The 24,051-nt window shown below is 47.1% G+C and overlaps 1 protein-coding gene across 2 annotated transcripts in view; it reads right to left on the bottom strand.

Annotated features, from left to right (window-relative positions):
* The window catches only part of LOC149864300 (poly(rC)-binding protein 3-like), an 895,303-nt gene that overhangs the window by 324,002 nt on the left and 547,250 nt on the right, over positions 1-24,051 (bottom strand). The gene's annotated exons all lie outside the window — the stretch shown is intronic.

The following is a 24,051-nucleotide window of genomic DNA, read 5'->3' as shown; positions in this document are numbered from 1 at the left end:
CTTGTTCACACTCTGATTAGCTGTTTGTCACCCAATCAGAGCATGAATAAAGCATTATGGACAGACAGACAGACAGACTGACTTAAGCTTTTATAATATTAGAACAATGCACAGAAAAAACATAAATTTTCCATTAAGAAAGTGTCAAAAAACAAGAAAAATATCAGATTTGTGAAGAAAACTGAAAAAAAAAATTCACTGTCCATAAAATTGCTATAATCATTGACCAGTCAAAAAATATGAAGTCAGTTGGCAATATCTGACAGGTCAATTGACTGGTTTGCCAGCCCTAGATAAAAGTCTTAAAAATATAAAGAGAAAAAAACCTTTAGGCTAGTCGGTGCTTATACTAAAATGTAGCATGTGTAAACAGACTATCTGCCCTGAGCTTTCATCTATCTAGATGGAACTAGGCAGGACTTTTTATTGTATTATTATTAAAACAGTTCATTGGTGATATAGTATTTAATCTCACAGGAAACATCTGTTAGATAAGATTGAGTAGTGGAACTATCATGCTTTTGAGTATGACAGTGATCAGGTTAAGGAAATTTATAATACTGGGTCAAATGAAAAGCTGCATAGTTTAAGCACCCTAGCTTATTCATTCAAAAAAAATATGACAACAATGAACTGAAAGTGGCATTTCCACACACACTGTTGAGTATAACTGGAAAAAAGCACGGTCAATGTCTCTTTACCTCTGTAATTAGGTAATTATTAAGAAGAACATTGTTGAATATACATACAAGTGCATCTCTCATGTTTGGAAGCTTCATCTCTTCCATCATTACCTCTTTTATCCCTAAGGACCCTTAGAAAATCCCAGGCTAAGGACTTACTACATGAGGAAGTTGCGCTAGTTTAACTTTAAATGGTACTTAAACTTCCAAGTAAAATTTTTTGTATAGTTTTAGTTATCTTCAACCAATTTATCTTAAACTTACACAGGGAAATCAGTTTAAGATCACTCCTTCAGGTAAACCAGTGTAGCTTTTTCTGACAAGTGATTTCCTACATCAGAGAACATTTCCTATAGCACAGCTATGTCAGTTTGGAATCTAAATGTTATCAATTTAATTCTACTGGTATAAGCCACACCATGGGCACATTAATGCTGGTATCAAGTTACCCTGTATAGGTAGGGTTACCATACATCCGGGTTTTCCCAGCCATGTCCTCTTTTTGGGTCCTCTCATCTCTGTCTCCCAGCTTGCCCTAGCAAGGAGCCGCTTAGAGCTGAGTGGAATAGGGAGAGGGCAATTGGAGGCAGGGGAAATCATGTGCATTTGAGTAGTTGGATGCAGGTAAATCTATGGGTGGTGGGAGTTGGAGGGCCAGGGCTTGGGGACTGTCCAGGGTGTGTGTGTGTGTGTGTGTGTGTGTGTGTGTGTGTGTGTGTGTGTGTGTGTGTGTGTGTGTGTGTGTGTGGAGGGGATGGGGCGGGTGCCTGCTGGAACTGGGGGAAGCTGTCTGGGCACCAGGGCTGTGGCAGCGCAGAAGGGGAGGCACTTGCTCCTCCAGCTGGTGAAGGGGGTGGAGGGGCCCTTTGGGGGCAGCAGAGAACTGGGTGGCCAGCCTGGCAGCACTGGGGCCTGTGCCCATGCTCATGGGGTGGGGCAGCCAGGAGGTGCTGCAGGGCTGGGGGGAGCAGGGGTCTGTGGGTCAGGAATGAGGGGCACCAGCAGGGCTGGGGGGACTGTGGCTTGGGAGTGAGAGGCACCGGGGGAGGAGGGGACTGTGGGTTGGAAGTGTAGGGCACAGGCAGTGCCAGGGGGCTGTGAGTTGGGAGTGAGGGGCATCAGCATGGGTTAGGGGGGCTGTGGTTTGGGAGTGAGAGGCAGGGATAGGGTATGGGCATATCACTTCCCCGCAACCATCTGATTACCTCCCTCTCCCTGACAGGTGTCCTATTTTTTTGAAACTGGAAATATGGTAATCCTATGTATGGGCAAAAGGCCATTTCATAACCCAAACTGGGGCTACAGCTACATTACAGATGTCTGAAAGTCTACATTAGTCGAGGATGTGAAGAGGTGTGATTTCTGAGTGACATACCTATGCTGGTAGTTACACAGGCAAAACATGTGCTTACACTGACCGTTATTTTGCTTGTAGGGGTTATTTTACTGTTGTAGTACAGTAAAAGCTCTGTTATCTGGCATCCCCAAGAATGGGGGATGCCAGATAACAAAATATGCGGCCCCGACAACCACTTCTCCTGCCGCGTCTGGGGTATCCCTGCACCCCTCCAGCGGTATCTCTGCTCCTTCTGTGGGTCCTGCATAGCCTATTATGTCCCCGGGTTGTCAGGGCTCAGCAGTGCAGGCTGCTTTGCCCTGAGCCATTGGGGCCTGGAGAAACCAGAAGTGCCACGGTGGGCACTTCCAGTTTCACTTTATCTTACAAGCTGGCATGCCGGTTAGTGGAGCATGCCAGCTTGTAAGATGCTGGTTAACAGAACTTCTACTGTACAAAGCAAATCCATGCTGTTTTAGTTGCATCTGTAGTAGGAGGACTTTGTTGTTTTAACATCCCATATACCTATATCCCAGGCTATGGATATACAAATACAGCGACCATATGTCCTGGTTTAGCCAGGATAGTCCTCAATTTCAGAGGCTAGTCCCGGTAGGCTGTTGAGAATTATAATGGGCATCCTAGAAATGCAGGGGCATGGGGTGCAGCCTGGTTGGGAGTTGGAGTGGCGCAGAATGCCTTGCAGGTGAGCAAGCAGGCACCTGTGGGGAGTGCTATCAGGTACTCTGTTATGACCCCATGGTGAGTATAATCATAGTTTATCTCTCAGTCAAAGCAAGGTAGGTAAATGTAGTTTAGACTTCAATTATCACAGGGTGAGACTGCAAATGGGCAGGTAGTACAGAACAGCGGGTAATGGATGAAGTTCCATCTGCTCCTATCCCACATTAAGCTGTTTGTATGCCCATACTCCTAGCTTAGATCTAGTCAGGTGTAAATTATACCAGCACAATTACTTGGATTAGGAGGTAGATTTATGTTGCTTCTGAATCACAATGTTCACATAATCCACATAATGAATTGTAATTTGTAAGCATGGACGTCATACTTCTCTACTTAATTCAGCCTATAGTGTTGCTGGAGTTGGTGGCATGGTTTGCACATGGTGGCATTGGGGTGGTCAGTGCCCCAGCTCTTGCTGGGATGAAGGCTGCCACCATGGGAAATGCAGTGCTGCTCAGGTTGTCAGTACCTGTCTGCCACTATAGAAAACCCAGCCACCATGGCCAAGGGTATCTCTCTGTCTCTGTCTTTCTCTCTCTCTCTCTCTCTCTCTCTCTCTCTCTCTCTCTCTCACACACACACACACACACACACACTGCTGCTGCAGAGTCTTTCTTATATGCACATACTCTGTGCTCCTGGAGGACTGGGATGCTGGCTGTTCAACACTGGGAGCCCAGCATCAGTGACTGAGCTACTGCCTGTGGCACCGCTGGGGCTGTCAGTGTGAGAGCCATAGTGCAGCCCACAAGCAACCGCAATACTGCCCTGCAGTTGATTTGAGTTTGAACCTCTGAATTAGGACAAAAAAGAGGATAGCATCTCTTCTACATTCAAACAGTGGGTAATAAAGACACTTATTTTCAAGGCAATTATATAAGTACACATTCCTACTAGGTCCATCTGTAGCTAGTTTGCAGATAAATTATTTAAGCCTTTTTCCTGCTCACAGATTCTTCTTGCACAGATTTCTGTGAATGCATTTGTTAATTATTCACTGAATCATTTGGACAAACAATCTTCAGCTTGTGGGTGGTATGTCAGCTGTTCAGGCACTTGCTATTTACTATTCATTGTTGTTTTGACTTCTTATGCACCTGATGAGAGCAGAAAGAATGAGGAAGATGTTGTGTCCCTGAGATGACCAGTCAGAGAGATGGCTGTTGCTTTCCGAATGGAAGACTAACACTTTTTTTGACACAAGTGAATAGAGGCTAACTAGTGCCTTCATTTGCACTTGTATGTTCTTGTTTGCATGTGAATATGAGTACTGAGGCAAAAAATAGTCATTCCTCAAACATATCTGTGAACAAACCCCCCCTCAGGCAAATGCCTCTGAATAGTGAATAAGCAAGAATATGAACATGGTAACATCTAACAGCTGTTTGCATTCTGAAAACATGTTTTTGAACAGGTATTGCAGGTATTACTGAGCCAGCTTCACTGACAATAGAATACATCTGGTGAGATTGCTGTAAGATTGAAGGCACAGTTATGCTATGTTATTGAAAAGAACTGTGGGCGGCTAACTAGTCCTATGTCATTTACTTCTGTTTAATTTGTGCCAATATAAATAATCTTGTATTGTTTCTCCTCTGGCTTTTGTGTCATTTGCATTGATGATCTTTTGCGTGCCTGAAGGTTCCTGTAGCTGACTGTCATATGACCAATATGAACTGCCTTTATGGGCCCATATTAATTCTAGGTTACATTACCAAAGATGTCAGGACTCAGCCAGCTGGCTTTTCCTCTATTTTACTGATTAGTAGAGGGGAGGATGACAGTCTGCTAGCTTCTTAGGAAGGTGAATGATAGTAGATTATCAGCTCTCAGAGGGGATAAGAGTTCTGTCCACCTAGCCTTCGTTCTTGCTTTCAAACAAAGTTGTTCCACTGATCCCATCACCTGCAAAACACTGACAATTCCTCTGGTTGCCAGACTAAGGGAATCTATTGAGCTTACCACTGGTGTGCAATCCTGAAATCAGTAAGCATATGAAAATCCTATTAGCAGACACTATGCAGAAGAATCATCTGCTTCCAGCAGAAAGAGGATCCATGCTCTCCTTTCCTTAAGTTGTTCAGTGAGTGTGCTCAATGTTCAAAGATACACATAAACAATGAAATTAGTTAAGCTCCAGAAAGGAGCAGAGATGGGCATTACATCATTACTATGAATTATAGGAAGAGCTGGAAGCACAATTCAGATTGGCCCCTTCAGGTACTTAAACAGCCTCCCATTCCCACAGTTTCTGGTAGTTTTTAAAAGACTGATTGTCACAATATTCTGAGGTAACAAAGAGCTATTTTCCTGTTATACAGGTTGGGAACTGAGGCACAGACAAATGAAGGTGCAGACCCAGCAAAGAACATAGGTGCCTACAAGCTGGGCAACATCAGACCCGGGTGCTTTCCTAGGGTTACCACAATTCCAGTTTCAAAAAAGAGGACACCTGTGGGGTGAAAGGGGGAGAGAGGGGGGAGAAAGGGGTATATGATTGGGGGGGGCAATATGCTCGTGCCCTTCCCTTGCTCCTTACTCCCAAGCCACAGCCCCCCAGCCCTGCTGCTGCCCACTCACAGACCGAGGCCCCTACAGTGAGGGAGGAAGTGGGGCAAGGGCAGTTGCTTCCCAGCCAGAGTGGTAAGTAGGACATTGGGGCCAGGAGCAGGACAGAGTCATGGGCAGCTTGTCCAGGCAGTGTGGGGGTGGGGAGGGGGTCTGGCTCCCCACCAGTGTGTGCACCCTGGGGTGAGGCATGTGTCCCCATGATTTGTGCACAAAGTGAGGGTGGGCTGCCTGCTGAGGGCTTGGGGCCAGGGGCTGTGCTGGCCTCTGCCCAGCAGGGGGAGTGGGCCAAGGCTGGGCTCAGGGTGGGCTCACCTGCATGGGTTGGGTGGCAGCAGCACTGGGAGGGATGGCTACAGTGGAGCTACAGGGAGCTTTGGGGTGGCTCCAGCCCTCCCCATCACCCCCAGCAACACCCCTGCTCAGGGCACTTCACCTGGGGCTCCCAAGGGAAAGGCGGGAAAGCGGAGAGCCTCAAGCAAGGGTGGTGCTGGGTGGGAGACTGGGGGGCTATGATCACCCCCAAATTCCCCATAGGCCCTCCAAGCCATCCCTCCCAGTGCCACCATTGCCTGCCCACCCCGAGCCCAGCCCCCACACTAGGAAGAGGCCAGCACAGCCCCTGGCCCCAAGTCCACAGCAGGCAGCCTGCCCTCACCCCATGCATAAATCCGGGGCGGGGCACATGGTCCCCTTCCCCACCTGTCCACGCCTCCTGGACAAGCTGCCTGTGGCTCCATCTCACTCCTGACCCCAAGGTCACATTCATCTCCCTGGCTGGGCAGCACCCGCTCCTGCCCCACTCCCTCCCTCACCATGGAGCACCTCCCTCCATTTGCCTCTTCCACACCTCCTCTCTCTCCCATGCCCCTTCTCACCCCCACAGACTTACTAGCAGGACACTGCACTCCAAGCTACCCGGGTGCATTCCTGGCCATGAGCACACAGCATTTATTGGTGACATTAATTGGCTACACTGGCCAAAAAAAGCCAATAGCCAATAATGTTAATTTTCCTTTTATTGGTGGTGATCCAATATGTGACCAATATATTGGTGCACTTCTAGAGGGGGTGCTCAATTTTGTGTTTGCCCAGAGCCCCAATAAATCTTAATCCACCTCTGCATGAACAAAACTGTGGAAACCTTTAGGTAAAAAATATTGGAGTATCTAGGCTTATGTAGCTATTGAACAGGGTTTTTTTGGACCACAAGGTTGGAATTAGGCATTTTGGGTGTAGACAGAAGTGGAGCTTCCTGCTGTAACTGAGAATGCTTTGCAGGCATGGTTCTGAGTTACAATGATCCCCTGGAACAGTGGTGATGAATATGGGGTGCATGGGGGTGTATGTGGACCCCCTGTGAGTGATAGTGCACCCTCTGACAGCAGCTTTCTCAGGCAGGGGGGGCAGGCAAGAGCATTGGTGCCCCCCCTTGAGCGTGCCAGGAAAAGCGGTCCACCTGCAGCTGATCCTGATGACCCGGAAGTGCCAGCGGCGCACCTGGAAGTGCCAGTGGTGTGCCCAGAAGTGCTAGCAATGCACTGCTGCCAGTTGTGGGTCAATGGGATAGGCTGCAGGGGGAGCTCCCTCAACCTGTGGGATCAGCCACGGGACATCCCCCGCCCCAGTCATTGACTGTCTTCTGGGGGGGACAAGTGCCCCCCCGACTCAGGAGGCACCAGTCAACCATGCCCCGGAACAAACACTGTTGCTTCCAGGGGGGAGGGGACTCTAGCTGCTAGGACTGCCAGCCTACAGCCAGTTTCCCCTAGCAACGGTCCTTCCTCACTCCCAACCCATCCCTATTTTCAGAATGGGAGGGGGGAAAGGGAGCAGAGGGAGCTCATTCTAGGGGTTCCCCAGCTGACACTGGAGGGTGCAATTTTTTCACCCCACCTCCAGCAGAGGCTGAAAAAACTGCACACCAAACTCAACTTCCTGCACACTCAACTTCTTTTCCCCTCTCCCATTCTGAAAACAGTGACAGGCTGGGAGGCAGGCAGATGCAAGTTATAGAACATACTAAGTTTTGAAATGTCTTCATCTGAACTCAATACAATGAGGGTTCAGATTTTTGCTCTATCAGCCATGTTTGAAGCAGTCTGCAGTCATGCACTTGTGTCTCGTTATGGCTATAGATTGCTTTCTGTGGCCAGATTGGATGAAAATAATCACTTCTGTCTATGCCCTTAAAGTCCACTTAAGTCCCATTATAGGCACCTAAACCTTTATTGAGACCATGTATTTCAACTCTTAGGATAGGATGATTCGCCATCTAATGTCTTATCTATTATATCATGCTACATCCAAAATGAAGTAATATCAATTAAGCAAGGAGTCATTGTCCTCTTCGGGAATTCAAAATGTGAGGTTAGTGTACAAATTCTTATTTAACTGATATAACAATGGCTAAAGGAAGGAAGTCTCACTATAGTTGGCTGTACATTAATGTGTGCACCATGAAAATGAAACTCCTTAAAAATGTAATATCAATATGAGAGGTTAAATAACCCCCCCACCCAACTTAAGAGAGAGCAAATGACTCACTTTGAGAGAACAGGCATTTTTCACAAAGAATTAATCACATTGAGCATTTGTGTTAAATAGGAAAAAATAATAGTAATATAGCATTATCTTGCTGTTCAATTATTTTAATTTTTTGGCCTCCAACAATTAAATGCACAACACCTTATCAGCATCTGTGAGCTTCATTTACACAGGAAGTCATGGACTTACATTAAGAAGGAATTATATGCATCAATTGCAACAGAACTACTTGAATGAATAAAACTAGAAGGATTTCCCTTAGCAGGCTCAGTTTACATCCAGGTTGCAGACTTTATATCAACAGTTACCCTATTAAATAATTCTTATTTTATGTTGTAATATTTGGACTTAAATTTCATCCAGTCAACATCAATATTGATCTCTGGCTACAGTAGGTATTTTCCATTAAGATGTGGGAAAATTCTCACCTTTTCAATTGATAGATTTTTTAAATATTCAGTAGAAGAATAAAAAAATACACTTTCCCCACCATTTCTTCACTCCACATATAATGATGATTGGCAATATTTTATTCAGCTTAAGCAGCAAGCTCCCATAGTTTGCCAAAAAGATGTTAGTGCAAACAAATAATTTTGATCAGTCTATAGTTTATATAAACAATGAACAGTGTACCACAATCACTAAGTATATCTGTAGGGAAACAGTTTATGCCAGCAGGCTATTTGCCAGTGTAGTAGATTAGATTACACTTTTCCTATACTTAATTAATAATTTTACTCATCTTGTTTCCCAGAACGTTACTGTCTTTCCTATTATATTAGGCAGGTTAGCTCCAAAAATAAATAGAAGTGAAACAAGGTTTTCTTGAAGAACTGAAATGTGGAGGTTTATTCTACCATTATTCATATTAAAACAAAATGTTCCCATTGGTCTATAATAATTAATTTGTAATCTGAAGAACACTGGGAGCCTTGTGATTAGTCAGTCTGACCTCCTGCATAAAACTGGATTTACATCTCACTATTGGTTTTTAGGGCATGCCTATCCTGGGTCCCATTGTACCGAGGAATTGGATCATGAAAACATGCCTTACATGTCAGCTAATGCTCTGAGTTTACCAAATGCCACCAAATGTAATGTAGTTATACTTGGTCATGTATGGAATGCCTCAATCAGTCTTTGGGCCATAGCCACTGTATTGACAGTTATGTTACTTGTTTAGGGCATCCGGTGTGTGTGCAGCTAGGATGAGCGGGCAGGGTGGGCTTTCATGGCAGTGTTGCTTAGCGTAGTCAAAGGTGGTATAGAGGTACCAACGGTTATTTAAGGGTAGGGACAGCTGAAGCCTGAATTGATTCAATCTTTGCAGGTTAGTCTAACCTGCAAGGATTGAACTGATTTACGAGTGTGTAGACATTCATGTTTAATTCTGGAAATGCAGGTGCATGCTTGCAGTGTCCGAGGCTAGAAACTGGGGGGTGGAGGAGGGCACTAGAGTAGCCCTCCCTTCAAATTGCAGCAGCTGCAAAACTGGAGGGAAGCTGATGTGGGGCGTGTGACCAGGCCCTGAGCGAAGTAAGATTGTGGAGAGGTTTAAAACCTGACCCTGGCCTGTAGGGACCCCAGCCAGGCTGTGCGTGGAGGAGTAGGGGGGAAGTAGCTCTTGACAGGCTTGTCCCTAAGGCCTGACACTGGCGAGGCAGCACCTCGGGCAAAGGCAGGCAGGGGGTAGGGATTAAACTCCCCTGTCTCTGGGCACAGGACCCCAGTTGAGGTCTGCCCAGCTTTCCCTCCTGTTCTTTCTTTGCCCCTGTCCCCCCCTCCCCCCACTGCCTCCTGGAGTGGCACAGCAGTGGCAGGAATGGGAGGTGGAGTAACCACTGGAGGTGAGGGGCAGTTGGCTTGACCCAGCAGAGCTGTTTCTCTCCCCTCACCTTGAGCTGCAGCTCCTGCCACACTGCACAGTGCTACTTTGGGTTGGGGGAGCTCCCTTCAGCTTGGCTGCTTCAACCTGAGCTGGCCCCCATGGAGCTTCTAAGATTAGATGAGCATCACAATTGCTGTAGCATGACAGAAGCTGGGAGCATTTACATGAGAAGCTACATCATCGTAGCAATGAGCTACTGCACCATAGCTCACTGCTATGGCAGTGTTGCTGGGCACGAACCATGTCAGTGATGCTACTGTGCAGTAGCAGCTAAACATAACTGTGCAGTGACAGGACTGTGCAGTAATCCTGGTTACTGCACAGTCATTTAGTACTTGCTTAAGCAATTACTAAATGACTGCACAGTAACAACTGCACACTCTGCCGTACATGTAGACACGCTCGCTGAGTTTTAAATAGCTCCCATTGCAGTAAAAGGGAGAACTTTATTGTGCCATAAAAAATATTTAAATCAGTACAGTGCATATACTTAAAAAGAAAAGTAAATCACTGTAAATATTTGAGATCCTTCAATAAAGATTAATTAATAAACAGGCAAGAAGGTGCCCTTTGTTTTTTAGCAGTATTTTTTATTGCATGCTATGTTTTGGCAACAAATGGATACACTGAAGCATTATAAAAAGAGAGATCTGAAGGTCAGGTGTAATGATCAGATACCTATTTTGTATGTGCCTTAGTTTATAATTAGGCAAATCCTGAAAAGAAAAAGAAGATAAATTAGTTGCAGTAAAAAAATTCTTAGTTCACTCTCGAGTTCAGCAGCATTTTCCTTCTAAAAATACTTGCACAAGTTCCATTTTGCACAGGAAATAGAACTGTGCGAAGCTTCAGAAACTGATTTGATTCAGAGGAGATTCAGCCCAACTTGGTGACAGAATCTCTGAACTGAAGTGGGAGACCTGTTAAAAGGTGCGAATCAATTTGGAGATTTGGAAGGCAGACATGCAGGAAACAGAAACTGAGAAATTGGGAAGGGGGTGGGGGGAAGACTGCTCTGATATTGACCTTTGTAGCTGGCCAGTGGCTGTGATCTTTCCCTGAGTTCCCTTCCAATCACAGTGCTGTAGGGGAGGGATGTAGAAACAGCATATAAGGCTGTCTGAAGTAAGTTGAGCCTTTTGTGAGCTGTCTCTCTTTGACCAGCAGCATCTGAAAGGCTCTGGCTTGCTAGCTAGTCTCTTGATAGCTAGTCTTTCTCTTATTCTGTGTTTTTCCTGACAGAGGCTAGAAAATCAGACTTTAATCCTGCGCCAGATCCTGTTCCAGATTAAAATCAGATTTTAATCCTGTTCCATTCACATATGTAAATGCTATCTACTGGAGTGTTTACATATATGAAAAACAAGAATATTTTTTTCCATAACCAGGGGGAAAAAGTAGTAGCAATTTAAACCAATGGAAGTGAACCACAGGTATAGATATAGAACTTAAGGGCTATAGCCTAAGTTAAAGTTATCTTTTTCTGTTTGAGAATGAAAGCCACACCTTGGATTTCATAGGAAGAATAATTGAAAAAAAAATAAAACCAAACCCAAATCCTATATATACACCACATCAAATTCCCATTCTGCTTATATTCAGAATTGGAGGGGCTGGTTTCTCACACCACACCAAATCAAGGCATAATTTTAAAAATAACTGAACATGTGTTTTGTTGATTCACACTCTCCTTATAAAGTGAGCCTACTTCATTTATTTACACAGCTATAACAGTAGAGCTTAGAGTATAAAAAAACAGGACAGTGGGGGCATTTACACGTGCAATTAGTGTTATATGGGTTTACCTTGCAGTAATTTACTGTGCAGTTAACTCTCCCTGGACAAGCATCTACATGTGCAGCCACTGGGGAGCAGATTTGCATTAGCTTGCTCCCAATCTGCTCTGGCCCTGTGCTGCCCCGCTGCAATAGCCAGGCAAACTACAAGGCTCTGGCAACAGCTGCCTGTGGCCAGGGACCCTCTTTAAAAGCCAGCCCCATGTGCTACTCCCTGGCCACCTGTACTTTTGGCATAAAGCAGGCTGCAGCGTGCTGGCACAGACCTCTCTGACTGTGTTGCCAGAGCCTGCACCCACCATGAGATGGCTGCTCCACCCCCAGGCCCCAGGAGTTACATCCTGTGCCCCGGGCTCCTGCTTGCCACCCTCCTCACCATGCTGAACCATGATGGTGACCGTTGCCTGGTTCAGGTCAGTCTCAGCCCCACATGCTGTGTGGCCATGTGACTAAACTCACCACTGTGTCTGAGGTCCTCTGACCATGTGCTGATGCCATCCAGCCCCTGGGCTGCCACTCATTCAGACCCCAGCAGGCATGCCAACAATGCTAATGGGGATGCTGCCACTGGTCCCATCCATGAGCTCCTGGGGCTCCAGCCCTGCTGCCTGTGGGCCTGCTTGGCCAGCCAGCACTGGTGGCTACATGCCATCCAAAGCACCTGGGATGATGAGTCCTTTTGGATGACCCAAGCCATTTACAGGAACTCCTTGATCAGCTCTCCTGCACCTGGAGTGGCTGGCCTCCACCATGTGGCTACACCTCCCCATTGAGAGCTGGCTGGCCATCTTCCTGCTCAAGTTGACCACATCTACCAGCCTGTGTTAGGTCAGCCACCTCTTTGGCATGGGCAACGTGACCAGTGGGGAGGCCACCAAGATGTGCTGGGACACACTGTTCTCTGGGTTCCATTACCCCTGTAGGTGGTGGCGGGGTTCCATGCCCTGGGCTTCCCCAGTGTATCAGGGCCTTGGACAGGGCCCATATCCTCATCACCTGCCCGCTCCATAGTGACTGCCCTAATACAGCTAGCGGGGCTTTCACTCCATCATGTTGCAGGCTGTCATTGACCACTGTGGGACCTTCACCATGAACACTGGCTGAGCTGGCAGTGCCCATGATGCTTGCGTCTTCTGGAACTCTGTCCTACCAACCCCAGTGAAGAGGTTGGTGCTTCATGCCAGGGGTGCTAGACCTCCAGCTGAGCATGGTGGTGGTCCTGTCCCTCCTCATTAGGGACCTCACCTACCCACTTCTGCCCTGACTCCTGTGGCCAGCTGAGCCAGCTGAACCTGGCCAACTGAACCCCCACTAGGCACACTTCAACTGGTGCCTGCGCTGAACCTGTACACTGGTGGAGTGCACCTTTGGCTGCCTGAAAGAATACTAGTTCACCCTTACTGCCCACCTTGAAGTCACAGCCCCGGGTCATTGTTGCAGCCTGTGTTGCATAACATTTGCAAGGCTTGTGGGGAGCTCTTCCATGAGGTTTGGTTGGAGGAGGCACAGTGGGTAGAAGATGCCTGGCATTAGTAGTGCCAGTAATGGTGGCAGAAACAGCAATGGACCCCCCCCTCCCAACTGAGGCCTTGAGTGAGCTGTATACAAGGCAGTGGGGGTCAGGGTACCTGGTACAAAAGGTGCTGGCAGACTATCTTCTCCTGTACTCTCCACTGTAGGGCACCTGGACAGTCAGCCCTGGACCTCAGCCTCACTGCACACCCCCAGCACCAAGCTCACTGTGGACCATTTTCTCAACAGCAATTTATTCCTCTCCACGAACACAGACCCCATCCCTGCCTTTCTATTGAACAAGAGTCCCTCTCCCCTCCCCCCCCAACAGCAGACCCCATCCCCGCTCCCAAACCACAGAGCCCTTCCCCACCATCACACAGAGCCCCATCACCAACTACCCCACTCACCACCATTAAAGCACCCTATTCCCCATGTAGATTATGTACAGGACTCTGCATACCCTCCTGGGGTGGGGGGCAGTGGGGTGGGGGTGCCTACAGGGCAGAGCTCAGGGACAGACACCCAGCTCTCTGGCCTCTGGTTATACCACTGCAGGTGCAAATGCTGCAGTGAGGCTGGTGGGCAGGGGGCCAACCCAGGGGTGTGGGTGGTGACTGCTCTGATAGTGTGGCTGGCTTCTCCTCCTGTAGTGAGTTGCTGGAGCCAGCATGGTGCATGCACAGTGCTGATCCCATTGTGGGCAGCTCCTGTGGGCCACATGAAGCCAGGGCAGGTGACAGAGGTGGGCTCAGGAGGGGTGTCGGTTGGTGGAGGACCTGGGGTAGGTGCCAGGGAAGGGGGACCTGGCTTGTGGAGGTGCCACTGAACCTCAGGCCAAGCCCACTGGGGAGCTTGCAGATGGGCAGCAAGCAGCTGCCAGGGGGCAGGCAAGGTTAGGCCTGGAGGCAGGGCAGCATGCAAATAAAATGACTGCCAGGGCTAGGATTGTGCCCAGCATCCAACAGCCCTGTTCTGTGGCCTCCACTATCCCAGCCATCACAGCAGTCTGCTGCTCCTGGGCCTTCACCATCCTGTTGAGAAGGATGATGTGCCTCTCCTTGAGGACCATGAACCTGTCCCAAAATGCCTGGTCCCTCTCCTGCTCATGTGCAACATCCTCTGCACATCAGGTGTGTGAGTCTGCCAACTGCTCCTCTGCCATGGTGACCTGCCAGTCCACAGCAGGGTCCGGTGCTGAGTCCCCCCTGCTGCCAGAGCTGGTATATACAGAGGGTCCCAGCCGAGGCTGGTGATAACTCTGATGGCACATCCCTGCTTGCAGCTGGTGGACCTGAAGAGCCAGGAAAAAAAGGTTGTTTGTGAGAGTTTGCAACATTTTTGAGATGGCATGAACTATACCAGGGGTCTGGCTCAGCCTCAGATCAGAGGTCATGTGCACACAGGTGCCCAGGGACCATGATAAGTTGGCTAGGCAAGTCTGGTACAGGTGGCCACCAGCCAAGCTCCCCCCTCCCCATCCTTGCTTACTCCACAGGGGCAGGTGGCCCACTGAGTGCTTGCTGCAGGCAGCCTGGGTTCCTTGCCCCTTTCCTAGGCCAGGACAGGCCTGGCTCCTGGCAGTACCTCCTGCAGGCCAGGCTGTCTCCTCTGTTGCTGCTAGGCCCACAGCACCCAGGCTTGCAAAGTAAGGGGCTCCCAGATGGTTGCACAGCCACTGGCTACTAGTTGAGGGGACACTGGCTGCTCAATAAAGTTTTACATTGACTTTGACCTCCCTGCGTGCTGTAGTGGTGGGGAGGGATGACTCAAGGGGAGCTCATCTAGGTGGGCTGGGGTCGAAGGGCAGGGGCAGAGAGGGGAGAGGAAAGTGCTTCTCCCAGTGCAGGGCTTACCAGGTGGGCATGGCAGATGTGCCCAGTGGCCCAAGTCTGTCCCCACTGGCAGCAACAATGTGCAGCTCCTGGCGGCATCCTGGGTTGCAGGGGCACAACATCTGGCTGGTCAGGCAGGGCTGCCCTCCAGGAAGGAGCTGGAGTTCATGAGGACAGGCAGTGCCATCCCTTGGCTGGCCTCCTGGGTCTTGAGGAGATGGCAGGGCATGCACTGGTCTGGGCTGCTGGAACTGCTGGACAATGCTGGAGTGGGAACTGTGGCAGGAAAGGCTTCTGGTGCCCTGAGGTGCCTTCCTCCACTGATGTCTCATCACCACTGCCAGGCCACAGTGGAGGCTCCAGCAAGCTGCCCATCCTGGAGAAAATGGTATGGCTCTGCCCAGAGTCCAAGGGGATTAGAATGTTGTCCAGCTGTCACATAAAGGGCATGGTTCTGTGGGCAGCTCCTGACCAGTATTGTGGTTGGTGACACTGACCCACTGTGTTTGCAGGGCCTTGACCTTTTCGCAGTACTGGTCATGACCTCGCTCCCACATGGCCCACCAGGCCCTCACAGATGCAAGCGTTGGAGCGTGCACCCTGGACAAACTGGCTCTGGACCTCAGTTTCACTCCAGAGTACAATGAAGTCTGCAGTGTCATTCTGGGACCAGTTATGCCCCTGGGTGGTGGTGTGTGGCATCAGGGATGATATAGTGTGGTTCTCTTGATGGCTCTTACCTATTTCAGGGACTCCAAAGCCATTCGTAGCTGCTGCTATAACATAGTGTGCCCTCTCTGGCTGCTGCTCCTGCTGCAGCAGTGCAGTGTCTATGCATCTGGCTGCTGCCGCCACAAGAGCAATGCTATGGGGCTGCTCCTGCTGCTGTGGCACAGACTCTGCATGTCTGGGTGCACAATTCTGGTACCCTGACTAAGTTGATGCCTGAGGCTGATGCCTTGCGTACCTAACCCTACTTATGTTACTTCTGGCTGTATGTTGATGGAAAGTGCCGCTGTAATAAGATAAGCAGCCCTTAGGGGCAGAAATTATACATAAACCGGTATAAGTGATTGGAAACTGGTTCAAATCTGTAAGACAACAGAAGTTCAGTATGCATTAACCACTTTCAAAATGGCTGAAACTGGTTTAAGATAAAGCTGGATGGATATAGTATTAGACTTAACTGATTTAGGTTAAATTGGTTTATTGAACTTCTGTCCCAGATCCCCTCCAGATTCAGGTTAACTCACAGTCCCACAGCCTCCAAGGATGCTTTGCATTTCCCTTGCAAGCCCCACCATGCCAGGTGGGTGGGCTAACCTTGGCCCAAGCTGTCTCCTACAGCCAAGTAGCGAGGCATGCTCTAACACCTGCCTGGCTTCTGGCCTGGACCACTGCAGGCATGTGGCTGTATTTCTGGAATCAAAAGTGAATATCTGTTCATTTGCTTATTGGTTCAGTCTACACAGCTCAGACTAACCCATGAAGATTGAATATATTTAGCCTTGGGTTATTTTACTATCTGTACTTAGCCAAGGGTCAGATTTCAGGATGAACCTTGCTTGATCTGGCACTTGCAGTTCAGAGGTAAAAGCTGATGGCCAATGACACCAGGCAAACATAAATCTTTCAGCATACAGCTGTGGTTTCTCAGTAAAGATCTCTCTCTTACAACTCTGCCTGCTCATTGCACTGTCTACTGCTAGCAATACAAGAGCAATCAGAAACAAAGGGTCAGATCAGCTCTTCTTGTAAAATGCATACACACACATTATGGAGCTTTCTCTGGATTGTTCTGTTGTTAGTAGGTCAGGTCTCATTTGAACAATCATAAAAGAGACACTGAATCTCAATGCTATCTCGAGGGTCCCTGCCTCCACCACAGAACTTTGGCAATGTGGCTATGGGGAGTCTTGTTGCCAGGTTTTTTTTTTCCGGTCACTTGCTGGCAAGCTCAAGAACATAAATTAATACAGGCAAAGAAAGGGATTTTTGTTTTGTCACTGGCAACATTTCTTTGTGTCAATTCAAGTGGAAATGTTTATTATTTTGATTTCTGCAGTCTCCAAACAGACATGACAATAACCATGGATGTATCTTCTCCATTGCATTAGCTTAGTAGCTGTAATACCTGCAATACACGCACCTTTTATTAACTTTAGACCCTTCATTGAATGCATTATTTAAAACTCCATATCTGTGTGTGTGCGTGTGTGTATCTGGCCTTCTCTACATGGCCCCCAAGCCCATGTGTCTGAGCTGCATCATTGTCTTGTCCTGTCCCTCTGCAACATACTCTGGTAACTTTGGTTCCCAGTCCACGGTTCCTATCATCATGACAGCTCCTTTTTATTTTTTTTATAGTGTCCAAAATAATTAGGGCAGCATTCTACTGGTCACCTCAGTAACATTTTTTTGGTCATCTATATGACTAATGCACTTAAATCAGGAGGAAGAGGCCTTCGCATCTTCTGCCCCTATAGCTTAGTAACTAGGGCACTCGGGGTAAGCTGGAACCACGGGTTCTAACTCACCCCCTCATCAAGAGAGGGTTTGTATCTGGGTTATCTTCGCTTTGCAGCACAGCGTGCTAAAAACCATACCATAGATCTGGCATTATCAATCTGCCTCCTTTTGAAACTAAGCCCTGGATAACCAGGAATCATTTGTTACCACAGCAATTTCTGAGTTATCGGATCTTAGACCTTCTTTTATCATGTAATGTTCCAAATATTTTATTTCAACTAGAACAACTTTGCATTTGTTCTTAATCAGTCATAGATTCTTTTCACAAGCACCTGTCCAAAACTCTTCTATCAGTCTCATCTTCACAGCAGTTTATCATCTATATATCATTCAATACCTTTCAGGCTTTCAAATATCTGTTGTATCATTTTTCAATACACTTCAGAAGCTGAACAGATACTGAAAGAAACTTGAGTAAGCACGCACATGCCAAAAGGTGTTTTGAATGTTCAATGTCTACAGGTTTTGTTATCCAACTGAATTAGCCAATATCTACTGCTGGAATTGAAGTTCGTGAAAATTTCAACTTTTGCCAGCTTTTTAGTATTTTTTTCCTACTACAGGCTATTGAAAATGCCCCCTTCTTATTGTTTTGTTTATTGCTGTTAGATCCAAGTGAATTAATATTTCATTTTGCTCTGGTTTGTCTTCATTCACTATAGGATTGTCCCTATATGTAGGTCTTTGCACTGCTAACTTGCAACTGTTCTACTAGGCAATTTTTTTTTTACTTTATCCCTTTATGGCACGGTATGCATGTACTACTTGTGAGTTTCTTTTGTTTTTTTCTTTATCATACTGATTCTGAACTAAACAAACTTGACACATGTGGTAAGCCCAGGACAGCTTGTACATCAGACTCTACCACACATAATTCCAGCAATACTTTCTTATTCCAATACTCACCATATAAATTGCATTTGCTACATACTTGCAATTTTCTCCCTCTGTAGGCTATTAACCTAATACTAGAGATGTGAAATGGTTCAGTCTTTCATTGTGTTGTATAATCTGTGAGGCAGCGGACTGGCTTGTATCTCTGTGTCAGTTTTATAATTTGCTATTTTGTGATCATTAACCTGAAGCAGAGGTATAACATGGCAGTTTTATGTCCTAGGCAGCAGCAGTAAATGGGTCAGCATTGGCTGCAGCTGGTGCTGGTGTGGCTAGCTGGCAGCTCCAGCAGTGGCTATTTTTGTGTCCCAGCTATTTTACCTGGCACCCAAGGTTACTGAGCCAGCCATGCTCCTCTTCCCCCCGACTCCCCACCCCCAAGTTACACTGCTGACCAGAAGATTCATCTTCCACTCTCCCTTGAAAAGCTCAGTACTCACCATACCTAGCAAGCTCTTTTAAGCAACTTAAAAGAGTTCAAATGTGTTTGCCCTGGAGCTTTTCCTCTCTAGATTTGCCCATTTTGGCAAAATAATTGCTTTCACCACATCTTCAGCATTCTTGCCTACACGTAGGACAATTTCTTACACAAAGGCCAAGACCGCCTCTAAAACAATCTTTAATTGCCTTTGACCTCTCTTTTTTCAAATTTCCCTTCATCTCAGACTTGTATTGGCAGCATGATGCCTTTCAGTCCCTGATGGTACTTCTGAAGATTTATTAAAGTGGGTTTAGCTGGAAATACATACTTGTATTTATTCTGGTTCAGCCAATTCCTTCCATAGTTTTGTTAACATTTCTTCTGCTCAGTTTATCCCCACAGCACATTCAAGGGTTAAATCAGTCTCTGCCCACAGTCTGGCACACAATGAGTCTGGTACAATGCCACACACAATGTGATCCTTAATGGGAAATTCGCACTGTTCCCCAAATGCATTAATTTGTGTTGCCATTTTTAGCTCAGTCACACACTGGTCTCTCTTTTCCCCTTAGGTGTGATTTCCAGTGAACAATATATGCCTAACAGCACATGTAACATTTTTCTTTGGGGCATTGCAGACCTCAGACTTATTCATTAAGATTTACATTATTTCTTTATCTGCTACATTCTTAAATTGATAAGGATTAAATGTGTCTATTGCTTCCTCACCTGCCGCATGAAGAAATAAGGCTGCTTGTAGCCATTAATCTTTTTTTTGTCTGCACCATTGCAATGCAGGACAGTTCAAACGCTTAGGTCTGCTGTCTCTAGCTTTCTGTTGCATTTCTTTCAGGCACTAACTTTCCTGAAGGCTTTAGCTGGTTACATTTTCTCCAGTTTTTGTTAAATATTTTAGATACTGTTAATTAATATTAGACTTTTTCCTAGAGCGGAATACACACGCACACACGTGGGCACGATAGGGCAGCTCCAGTAGAGAGAGAGAGGAGAGAGAGACACACAGAGAGAAAAACAGTATCTCATTGCTTCTTCCTGTTCCCCCTTACAGCATAACCTGGAATTGGTTCTCGCTCCTTTATATTAGCTATAATTCCATCTCAGTTGGCTTGAAATTTAGGTAGCTTCACTTTCCTGGATTCTTGGTCACCCATGCTTTAAATGGCAACATGCATTGAGAACACGGTTTACACAGTGCTGCCCCAAGGCAGAGATGAAATGATTTCTTTCTGTGCAAACACAAAAATTCCTTGTGAATGGTAAAGTGGAGTCCTAAAGCCAAGAGCTTGCAGTGGGAGTCAGACATGAAGAAACAGAGGTTGAATCCAGGTGTTACACATCCAGGCCCTGGATGCAGGCTGGGTGCACTTTTGAGACACACTCCCAGGTACTTTTGCACCTTTGGGGTGCGCCTTTGTGCCCCAAATCTCTCTCTGCAGTCTGCTGCTTGACCAATGAGAACCACCCAAGATATGTCAGAGGCTAACTATTTGACTTATGGTGCCTTATGCCTACCTGTCTTACTCAGGCCTTGGCAGCCCATAGCAGAGGCGATTTTGCCACCTAGAAGGATCACACTCCTGTTCTCCTTTCCATAAAATAGGCAAATACTCTGGAATCACAAGTATCAATTGCATCAAATGATTTATAGAGACAACAAAAAGTATTTTTTTAAAATAAAAAAGAAGAACAAGCATACGAAATCAGTAACCGTGTTGAGATACAGACAGAGATATCAGAATGAACAAACAAAATATCAGAACAATAGCCTGTTCTTACCCTGCACATAAATCCAAGGATGCAGTCACTAGCCAGCTTCAATAGGTTAAAGAGCAAAACTTGCCTGTAACCTTTCTGTCAGGGCCTTTTGCAAGGTCTCCTGTCAGCTTCTTTTCTCAGCCTGCTCTACTTAGGTTAAGGGACTCCACTCTCCCCTGTACCCATGCTCTTGAAGCTGGCTTAAGTACAGTAACTTCCTACCTGCAAAAAGTGAATGTTTTCCAGACTAAGAGATTTTCTTGATCTTGTTAAGACCAGGAGAACATGCACATCCTTTCAGAAACACAGATTTCCTAAACCAATATACTATCTCTCTCCTCCCATGGTTTGACCAGCCAGATATTTTGGTCCTTTCTTTTAGACTGTAAATTCAAGGGTGACAGTAAACAACTCAAGTTAAATGCTAATGCTAAGCCATTACTGTTTTTCATCCATCCGAGGTACCAAAGAAACTAATTGTTTAATACTTTAAAGTCATTATCATATTGTGCAATCCTGATCCTATTACAACCTATAAGAAAGGCATATAAACAAAAGGACAATATGGCTAAATACAGCTTGAGGTTACCTTTACATAGAGACTACACATGCCACAATACTAAAATTAACTCAAGAAATCATGCAAGATACCCCACAAACTCCCAGTTCTTGAAACTAGGCCATTTTAAACTTTACACTTGTGTATATATCTGAGGTATAACTTAAATATTTGGCACTATGGGTAGCATGGGCTTGGAAGGAACGGGCTTTTACCTCTTTGCACAGGGCCTTTTGCTTCAGTGCAAGGTCCCTGTAACAGAGCGCATGGCTCAGGGGCAGGGGCAGGTTGCTGAAAGAGGATTTCCTGCCTGCCTAAGAGGACTGGGCTAGCTAATGGGGATGATTGCGTGGCCCAGAGGAAGTTAAAAGCTCCCAGGAAAGTGAGTTGGGGGAGAGAGGGAAGGTGGAGGTGCTGAGGAAGCAGCACAGAGCTGAAGTTACTCTCTTAGGGTCTGGGAAAGGACTATAGGGTTTAGTTTAATCTTTCCTTGTTTATTTACTTGCTCATTTCCTGTGGGGACAAGCTTGTCCTACGGAAAATAGAAGCTGCACTGTGAAAGTCATAACCTACTACAATCTATGAACACGAATTACTGCTGTTGCAGTGGTGGTAGTTGCCTGGGAGCTGCTATTCTAGTTTCTCTTCTGAATCAGCACTCAGGGCTAATGCTCTCCCTGCTCCCCACTAGTTATGCTACTGGTAAGAATACATTGGGTCAGATCCCTTACTAATGTAAGTCAGTGTAGCTCCATTCATCACAGTGGACCTAGCTGATTTATATCAGCTGAGGATTTGGCCCGGGGTGGGAAAAATATAGCCTGCGGGCTGGATCCTGGCAAAATTAAGGGATTATTTTTGGCCTGCAGTGGGTCCCTCAGTCTCACCCTACCATCCCCTGCCATGCAGTCAGGCTAGGGTAGCCTGGTGGCTGTATTTGCTTCCTGGCAGCCCCAGCAGTGATGGGGCCTTCTAGCTGTTGCCACTGCCAGACCTAGCTCTGCTCCCCGTGCACCCTGGCCCATCTGCCCCACCTCCATTCCTAGGGCCAGGCGACCTGTGCAGGCAGGGCTTGCAGTTGGGTGGATGGGATAAGGCCACAACATCCCATCGGGACAGATAAGGAACAGTGTTCGGGAGCAGGATGGATGGATGAGGCCGGGATCACTGTGTGGGACTGTGGTGAGATGACAGCATGAGGTTGGGGCTTGGGGCAGAACTGTGATCTGCTCCCCACATGGCCCTGAGGCTGGTGTGGGTTCCATGAGAAAGGACATGTGAGAAGTGGATTGCAGCTCTGCCCTGGCCCCTGGCCCCATGTTGTCACCGCTCCAAAATCCTGGATTTGGTCCCAGACACTGCTTCCTACACACCCAAGGCCCCATCCTATCAGCCCTGCCACGTGCCCTGCCTATGTGGGTCTTGACCAGTTTCCATGGGGACCGTAGGACTGCAGGGCAGTGACAGCAGGGCAGTAACAGAGCCATGATCTGCTCCCTGAACTCATTGCTGTCCCTGTCTTGTGATTCCAACCCCACCTGATGTTTCCCTCCTAGATGCTGCTCCCAGGCCACATAGGAAGTTTTGGTGAGCTGTTGTGCATGGGGGGAAGGAGGGGAGGGGATTGATCTGGCCTGCAACAGCTCACCCAAACTCCCTATGTGGCCCTTGGAATCCAAAAACTGCCCATCCCTGACTTAGCCCAAGTCAGGATAGATTCCATAATTGGTTCCAATCTTGCTAAACAATTGTTATTTGTTCTGCTTTTTAGAAGTAAAGAAGGAGAGAGTCAGCAACAGCTAATTACTTATGGGCAGTCTTGCTAAACAGGTTGAAAAATAAATGAACACAGAGTGACCTTCTATTATTTCCTGGTCATCTAAATCAGGGTTTCTCAATCAGCAGGATGTGCAGGACCTCTAGGTGGGACTCGGGTTGTGGCAGTGAAACCAGAAGTGCCACCGAGGGACTTACGGTTTCGATTTCGTGAGCTTCAATCAGCTGCTGGGGGACCCCTCCCCCTGCTCCTCAACTGGCCTCTGGGGAACCCTCCCCCACCGCTTGTCGACCAGTGGGACCAGGAATTTTTGACCTTATGTAGCTGGGATGTAAGGTGCAAAATTTTGAGAACCACTGATCTAAATGGCCCTTTTTTTGTTCATCTGCATGGCATTTTTGGCACTTACATATACAGAGGAATTCTATTTCTGGATACACAGCTTTGCATCCTGGGCTCAGAGTGCACCCTGGCAAGAGAATGGGAATGATCCTGGCAAGAAAATGGAAGTGAGAAAGACCTTTCCCATCTATTCTCTTCTGTAGTTGAGTGGCTAAGGTACTCATATAGGAAATCAGAGGACTTAGGGTCTTGGCTTCCCTTGCTTCGAGGGCTTGTGAACCTGCCTCTGACTTCCTAGCATTCTAACTAGCAAACCACAGCTCAGCTATTAGATTGACTCTTCTCTGAGGTTTCTTTTGAAGGTATGCCACTACTACAGTCACTGGAAAAAAAATGAATGGAGGGCAGTGCAGGGGGAAACTTCTGTCCCACTGGGGACAAGGTCCCAGGATAGAACACAGGGTCTCCCTCTGCTGGGACAACAACTGACTCCTGGCCATGTGTCTCTAACATACTTCCCTCTTCTCACTACATTGGAGGCTGACTTCCAAAGGAGTGCCAGAGAAGAGGTTAGATGATAATTCACCTGTGAAGTCACAGTCATAGTGGTCTGCTGAGGAGGGGGGACCAGGACCCAAGTCCTCTGGATTCCCACATGAGTGTTCTAGGCACTACATTGTTGTGGGGGAGAGATGGGAAGTCTGTCTCTCTCCCCACACCCCCTTCTCTGTTCCTTAGTCTAAGTCCAGTAATTATGGGCATAGTCAACTCCAGTTTTGAGAACCTAAGACCACTATGCATACAGAAGGAGAGTGAGAACACATACATGCCATGGGTGCCATGG

This window comes from Crocodylus siamensis, chromosome 5 (genome assembly GCF_052110815.1).
Source record: "Crocodylus siamensis isolate JL-2025a chromosome 5, ASM5211081v1, whole genome shotgun sequence".
Taxonomy (NCBI): domain Eukaryota; kingdom Metazoa; phylum Chordata; order Crocodylia; family Crocodylidae; genus Crocodylus; species Crocodylus siamensis.
Note: the sequence above shows the minus strand (reverse complement) of the source record. Positions and strands in the feature narration are given on the sequence as shown.